The 7598-nt window shown below is 39.2% G+C and overlaps 1 pseudogene; it reads right to left on the reverse strand.

The window, feature by feature from the left end:
- Positions 1–648: 648 nt before the first annotated feature.
- Positions 649–767, reverse strand: LOC148538440 (5S ribosomal RNA; annotated as a pseudogene).
- Between the last annotated feature and the right edge of the window lie 6831 nt (positions 768–7598).

Raw genomic sequence — 7598 nt, forward strand, 5'->3', positions numbered from 1 at the left:
TACTCAGCGTTTGCCCACTTCCGCCCTTATCAGGTTGGCTTCCGCCCAGTGTTACCGTCACATCCGCTTCCTTTACTTGTGTTAAGGCACTGTGTTCTTGGCATGAATAGTGGCGTAATGCGCATGCATAGATCATCCCAAAGCTAGTCAATGTCCTCTGTTATAGCGTCTGTAGCTGCGGTTGTCATGGTGATGTGTCCGCCATCTTGGCGTGGTCCATGTACAGCTAATACGATGATAGAAAGAGTATGTGCATGGATAATATATTAAGCTCCCTAATACTGACTCATGATGGTGATCGCATAAAGAAGAGTTATGTTGATGTTAATGTATATGGTTAGTAAATAGGACATAATCATAGTGTTCATGTGTAGGTACTAGGAACGATCCATGGTTTGAAAAAATCATAATACGGAATAAAGAATAAAAAAGATCCATAATTGAAAAACGTCACCCTTATTTAGAAAAGGGGGAGGTCCATCCTTGGGAACGATCCATATTAGAGAGAGTGAGGGGAAATGGGTTGAATAGTCCAAAAGATGTACATGATGATTTCATAGGTGCGCTCTAGATCCTTGCTTAGAAATCTGTAGCTGATAATCCATTGCATGGACTGAGTGGCCACAGTCACCCTACTGCAGATAGCAATACCTACAACACTGGGTATTCCCAGGAGGTCTCCCATCCAGATACTGACCCAGCCCAATTGTGCTTAGCTTCCAAGATCATACAAGATTGGGCATGAGTGCAATGGTAAGGCTGTAGGTAATAGATGATATCTGCAGTTACCAACTCATCCATCATAGGAACAGGGCAATTTCATAGCTCTCACTAAATCCGTTTGGAGCCAGTGTGTTCAGTTGAAATATCCAGAACATTTCACATCGCGAAAGTTTGTTGCCCAGATCCCCTCCTCTTTCCCCCAATGTCACTTGCTCTATTGCCTTAAACGTAAGGTCTTCAGGGTTGGATCCATGATGAGTGATGAAATGTCTGGAAACAGCATGTCCCTCTAATTTATTGTTAATGTTACGGATATGCTCTTGGATCCTCAGTTTCAGGGGTCTTTTAGTTCTTCCTATCTACTACAGGCCACACTTGCATTCCAATAAATAGACAGTTGATGTTGAATTACAATTCATAAAATGTTTGATCTTAAATTCTCTGGAATCATTAAAATTATAAAAAACTTTTCTTCGTGGGTGTAGATATCTGCAAATACTGCATCGACCGCACTTGTAACATCCCAGTCATGGAGGAAGAATGTAATTTTTAGTCTGATTACCATCTCTTATCATACTTGGCGCCAGAGTATCTTTTAAGTTCCTACCTTTTTTGAAAAGAATGGTTGGTCTTGAGGGTAGAATATCCTTGAGTACCGGGTCCATGAGTAATATGTTCCAATGTTTACTGAAGACAACCCTTCATTTTAGTCTCGTGTCCATTAAAAGTAGTGACAAAGGGTATAAAGTCTTTCTTGGTGGTCTTTACTTTATATTTTAATAAGTCTTCCCTTTTCATCTCTTTTGTTTTTACAGCTGCCTTAGTTAACAGTTCTACTGGGTACTCCTTCTGTGCGAACCTCTTAGTATACATTCTGATCTGATCTCCAAAGTCACTCACTTTGGTACAATTCTGCTTAAACCTATGGAACTGGGAATAAGGGATGTTCTTTTTCCATTTTCTAAGGTGTCCACTTTTGTAATGTAAGTAGCTGTTGGTATCAACTTCCTTAATGTAATTCTTAGTGATTATTCTCCCTTCCTCTTTGCTTAGAACTAGATCCAAAAATTCCAATGATGTGTCACTGTATTGAGATGTAAACTTGAGGTTCATATCATTGGTGCCACTATGTAGTAAAAACTGTTTAAAATCATCCTCTGAGCCATTCCAAATTATAAGGATGTCGTCTATGTATCTTTTGTAAATGACTATGTTATTTTTATAGGGATTGTTAGCATAGATATAATCTTTCTCCCAACACCCCATAGAGATATTGGCAAAACTGTTCGCAAAAATGGTGCCCATTGCTGTCCCACATATTTGACGGTAAAACACATCTAAAGATTTAAAATAGTTTTGTGTTAATATAAAAGTCATAAGATCACATAAAAAGGTGCAAAGTTTAGTGTCTAAAGAGTCATCTTCTTCCATGGCGGTTCTGCATGCGTTTACGCCTTTGCTGTGTTCAATACAGGTGTACAATGCCTGCAAATCAATGGTAATTATATGTCTCTTTCCATTCGATCTCCTGTAGATATTGTAGTAGACTTGTAGTATCTTTAAGGTAAGAGTCTAGTTTCACCTCATACTTTTGTAAAAAGACATCCATGTACTATGAAAGATGTAAGGTCAGTGAGTCTATGTCTGCTACGATTGGTCTTCCCAGAGCTTCTGTTAGTGACTTATGGATTTTGGGTAGAAAATAAAAGATGGGGATAGTGGGATTGGTTGACATCAGGTACTGGTATTCTTCTTTGCACAAAGTTCCATCATGGAGACCCCGTAGTAACAGTGTTCTAAGTTCTTCTGTGAAGTCACCTAGGGGGTCCTTAGGTAGTAGGACATATGAGTCCTTATCTCCCAATAACCTCATGGCTTCCTTCAAATATGCTTGTCTGTCCATGATTACCAATCCCCCCTTTATCAGCTTGTTTTATTATAATCCCCTTATTCTTTTGTAGCTCTTTGAGGGCATGTTTCTCATCATTCCTTAGGTTCTGTTTTACAACCTTCCTCATGTCAAGGTCACACAGATCTTTCTTCACTTTCTCATAGAAGATCACTATATGGCTCCCTTTTGATTCTAATGGGTAGTAGGTTGATTTTCCTTTAAGTCCAGACTTTGACTGATTGTCATTATAGTTTTTGATTGGTGCCGTCTCTTTTCTTATAAAGTGCCTTTTCAGAGTGAGGTTCCTCACATATTTGTTCAGATCAATTACTTCAAATGTATTCAAGTTGGAGGTTGGGGTGTAATTGAGCCCTTTACTGAGTAGGTTAATTTCAGACTTTGTTAGGAGATGGGAGAAGTTGAAGATGCCCCTGCTCTTAAGGTCTACTGGAGGATCCTCCTTTTGAAAATTCTTCCTTCTGCTGCCCCATTTTCCTCTCTGTCTCTTATTCTTCTTTCTAGTGGTGATGCTAGTGTGGCTGTCTCCCTTATAGAAGGGTTCCCTGGATCGTAGATTACATTTGGGCCTGGTGATAAAAAATGTTCAGAGTCACTGTTGGAATCAAGTCTTTGTAGTGCTTAGAATCTGTTTCCTGTAGTTGTCCTATATCTTGGCGATGGTCTCAAATCTTCACCCCTTCTGTTGTAGACTTTCCTCTGTGGGAATTGTTTCCAATGTTGGTCATCTCTAATCCGATCTTGTTTTCGCAGGTGGTTGGAGGTGGTGAATCTAATCCATTGTTTGATCTTGTTATTAGCATAGTCCTGTTTATCTCTAACAAATTTCCTTTCTTTGCCTTTAATGATTGTTTCTTCTATTTTCTCCAGCTTCTTTATTAAAACTTTCTCATTCTCTTTAAACATCGCACCTTTTTATGTGATCGTATGACTATTATATTAACACACAACTATTTTACATTTTTAGATGTGTTTTACCGTCAAATATGTGGGACAGCAATGGGCATCGTTTTTTAGCACAGTTTTGCCAATATCTTTTTTAGAGTGTTGGGAGAAAGATTATATCTACGCTAATAATCCCTATAAAAATAACATAGTCATGTACAAAAGATACATAGATGACATCCTTATAATTTGGAATGGCTCAGAGGATGATTTTAAACAGTTTTTAATACATTTTGGCACTAATGATATGAACCTCAAGTTTACATCTCAATACAGTGACTAGTTCTAAGCAAAGAGGAAGGGAGAATAATCACTAAGAATTACAGTAAGGAACTTGATACCAATAACTACTTACATTACAAAAGTGGACACCTTAGAAAATGGAAACAGAACATCCCTTATTCCCAGTTCCATAGGATTAAGCGGAATTGTACCAAAGCGAGTGACTGTGAAGATCAGATCAGAATGTATACTAAGAGGTTCGCACAGAAGGAGTACCCAGTAGAACTGTTAACTAAGGCAACTGAAAACAAAAGAGATGAAAAGGGAAGACTTATTAAAATATAAAGTAAAGACCACCAAGAAAGACTTTATACCCTCTGTCACTACTTTTAAAGGACACGAGACTAAAATAAAGGGTTGTCTTCAGAAACATTGGAAATCTTACTCATGGACCCAGTACTCAAGGATATTCTACCCTCAAGACCAACCATGCTTTTCAAAAAAGGTAGGTACTTAAAATACACCCTGGCGCCAAGTATGATAAGAGATGGTAATCAGACTAAAAATTACATTCTTCCTCCATGTCTGGGATGTTACAAGTACGGTCGATGCAGTATTTGCAGATATCTACACCCACGAAGAAAAGTTTTTTATAATTTTAATGATTCCAAAGAATTTAAGATCAAACATTTTGTGAATTGTACTTCAACATCAACTGTCTATTTATTGGAATGCAAGTGTGGCCTGTAGTATATAGGAAGAACTAAGAGACCACTGACACTGAGGATCCAAGAGCATATCCGTAACATTAAGAATAAATTAGAAGGACATGCTGTTTCCAGGCATTTCATCACTCATCATGGATCCAACCCTGAAGACTTTACATTTAAGGCAATAGAGCAAGTGACATTGGGGGAAAGAGGAGGGGATCTGGGCAACAAACTTTCACGACATGAAATGTTCTGGATATTTCAACTGAACACACTGGCTCCAAACGGTTTTAATGAGAGCTATGAAATTGCTCCGTTCCTATGATGGATGAGTTGGTAACTGCAGATATCATGTATTACCTACAACATTACCATTGCACTCACGCCCAATCTTGTCTGATCTTGGAAGCTAAGCACAAATGGTCTGGGTCATTGGATGGGAGACCTCCTGGGAATACCCGGTGTTGTAGGTATTGCTATCTGCAGTAGGGAGACTGTGGCCACTCAGTGCATGTCATGGATTATCAGCTACAAGTTTGGAAGCAAGGAACTAGAGCGCACCTATGAAATCATCATGTACATCTTTTGCACTATTCAACCCATTTCCCCTCACCCTCTCTAATATGGATCATTCCCAAGGATGGACCACCCCTTTTTCTAAATAAGGGTGACGTTTTTCAATTATGGATCTTTTTTTAGTACCTACACATGAACACTATGATTATGTCCTATTTACTACCCATATACATTAACATAACTCTTCTTTATCCGATCACCATCATGAGTCAGCATTAGTGAGCTTAATATATTAGCCATGCACATCTTATTATTATTTGTAACCACCTTGACATGTAAATTACCTCTCATAGATAGTGATGAGGTGACACTAGTAGAATCCATATAATAGAGAACAAGACATTTACATGCATGTTCTCTAAAAATGTTTCCCTCTTTCTATCATCGTATTAGCTTCACATGGACCACGCCAAGATGGCGGACACATCACCATGACAACCGCAGCCACAGAAGCTATAACAAAGGACATTGAATAGCTCTGGGATGATCTACGCATGCGTATTACACCACTATTCACGCCAAGAACACAGCGCCTTAACACAAGTAAAGGAAGCGGATGTGACGGTAACACCGGGCGGAAGCCAACCTGATAAGGGTGGAAGCGGGCAAACGTTGAGTACATGCGGGACTTTGACTACTGGAGACAATCCAGATGCACTGGAATACTAAATAGGAATGTACCGCACTCCTGAAAGAGACTATGTAGAACATATGAGATTGCATGACTAGTGAGTAAAATTGAGAACTCCGGACATTGTTCCGGAAGTTGTTGACAGGAAGTTATGTCATCAACGACCTAAATGAGGCAAATTGAGTCCTGTCTGACATGGGGTATAAAAAGCAGTAACCCCAGGCTTACAAAACCCCTTGATGAAGTCTCCAGTGGATGAAACGCATCAAAAAGCTGCCTCTTGCCTGAATGAACTACCACAGATAAGCACTATATGAATTCCTTAAAAACTTCCATATACCAGATTTCTTTTAGAGTTTTTAAAAAAAGATTTTAGAAACTCTTGTTTAACTTTTATGTGGATTCCTCTGTGTTTTTAAATGCTTACAACTGATGTATTTTTACGAAATTTCATATAAGGCTAATTTTTATGAAAAATATTTATTGGCACTTTGCACTTTGATAACCTCACCCGTTGCACTTATTGAGCCCCTCTCAAAGAAAGGGCACCATAGCAATAAGACTCAAATAGTCTGTGTTTGTATATCAGTGTTGTCATATTTAATAAATTTTTATTTTCTATTACTATATGTTTTATGTAGCACTATACTATTACATTCACACTTCCTAAGTCAGTCGCTTAAAGACCTGGTATATTGGCATAATCTCTCACATAAGGGCAATCCCAAAAGCACTATCACACTAGGTCTAGCAGACACCCTTGATAAACAGGGAGAACGTAGTACACACAAATCTGCAAAACCGCATTTTGTCCTCTATTAAATATGAGTTGGTGCCGGTACATTTCTTTGTGTATATATATATATATATATATATATATATATATATTGTGATAGGAACACTGGTAAAGTGGTCAGTGGTAGATACATTTGTCCTAGGTTTTTGACCTATGTGTTCTAAAAACCCCCAGGAGAAATGTCTGCAGTGAAGCAGATTTGCGTGTCGGCTTTTTGAAAAGCCGGTTTGGGTCTTGGGGGTGTGGATGTGAGGAGAGGCAGGGCTCCATCCACAGGCCACTCCAGGTTTTGGCCTTTTTGGCCTGTTAGCAGGCTCATTAGGGTTTGCACCTGGAACTGGCTGATATAGGCTGTGGGTGATTGTAAGCTAGTGTCTCATACCTGGGAGAGCAAGCAGACTGGCTGGTTCAGAGGCACATGGTGAAAACTACCTGTAAGTCTTGTGCATACGCTTGTGTTGATGGTGGAGGCAGTAGGCCCCACTATTTCTTTAGAGAGGGAATCTCTTGTCTAGTTAGCGCCCAGACGGGCTAGCGTTTACTTTTATGCTTTGTTTTCCTTTTACGTTGCACAATAAAGACTGGTGCCAACCAGCTAGTACGAGACCCCTGACTGGTGTACTATTTTTCTGGCTGCTGTGTGTGTGAATAGGGAGTCCATCTACCCCAGGAGAGGGACCCCTAATTCGGTCGTGTTACAATATATATATATATATATATATATATATATATAAAAAACGAAAAAAGAAGTACTCACCAGAATTCCTTCAAAAAAATAGCAATCAAATTTTTCCATGTGAATCATACCAGAAGTACCAGGCTTAAGGAAGAATATCCCAACATTTCGGTCCATATAGGACCATCTTCAGGAGGCACTAAGACACACCAGTATGCATCAGAGCAAATAGCCCACCCAGAAGCCAGCATGACACTGACTAAAGCTGGCCACACACTAGACCAACTTACATCCAACCAGCCAACTTGTTGATTGGTTGGAATGAAAATTCTGGTAAGGAATACAATCAGCAATTTGCTCCCAAACGCTGGAAAATGGACCAAAACTGTTGTTTGAACAAATAGTTTAGA

The sequence above is a fragment of the Taudactylus pleione genome, unplaced genomic scaffold (assembly GCF_031769625.1).
Source record: "Taudactylus pleione unplaced genomic scaffold, aTauple2 ptg000040l, whole genome shotgun sequence".
NCBI classification, from domain to species: Eukaryota; Metazoa; Chordata; class Amphibia; order Anura; family Myobatrachidae; genus Taudactylus; species Taudactylus pleione.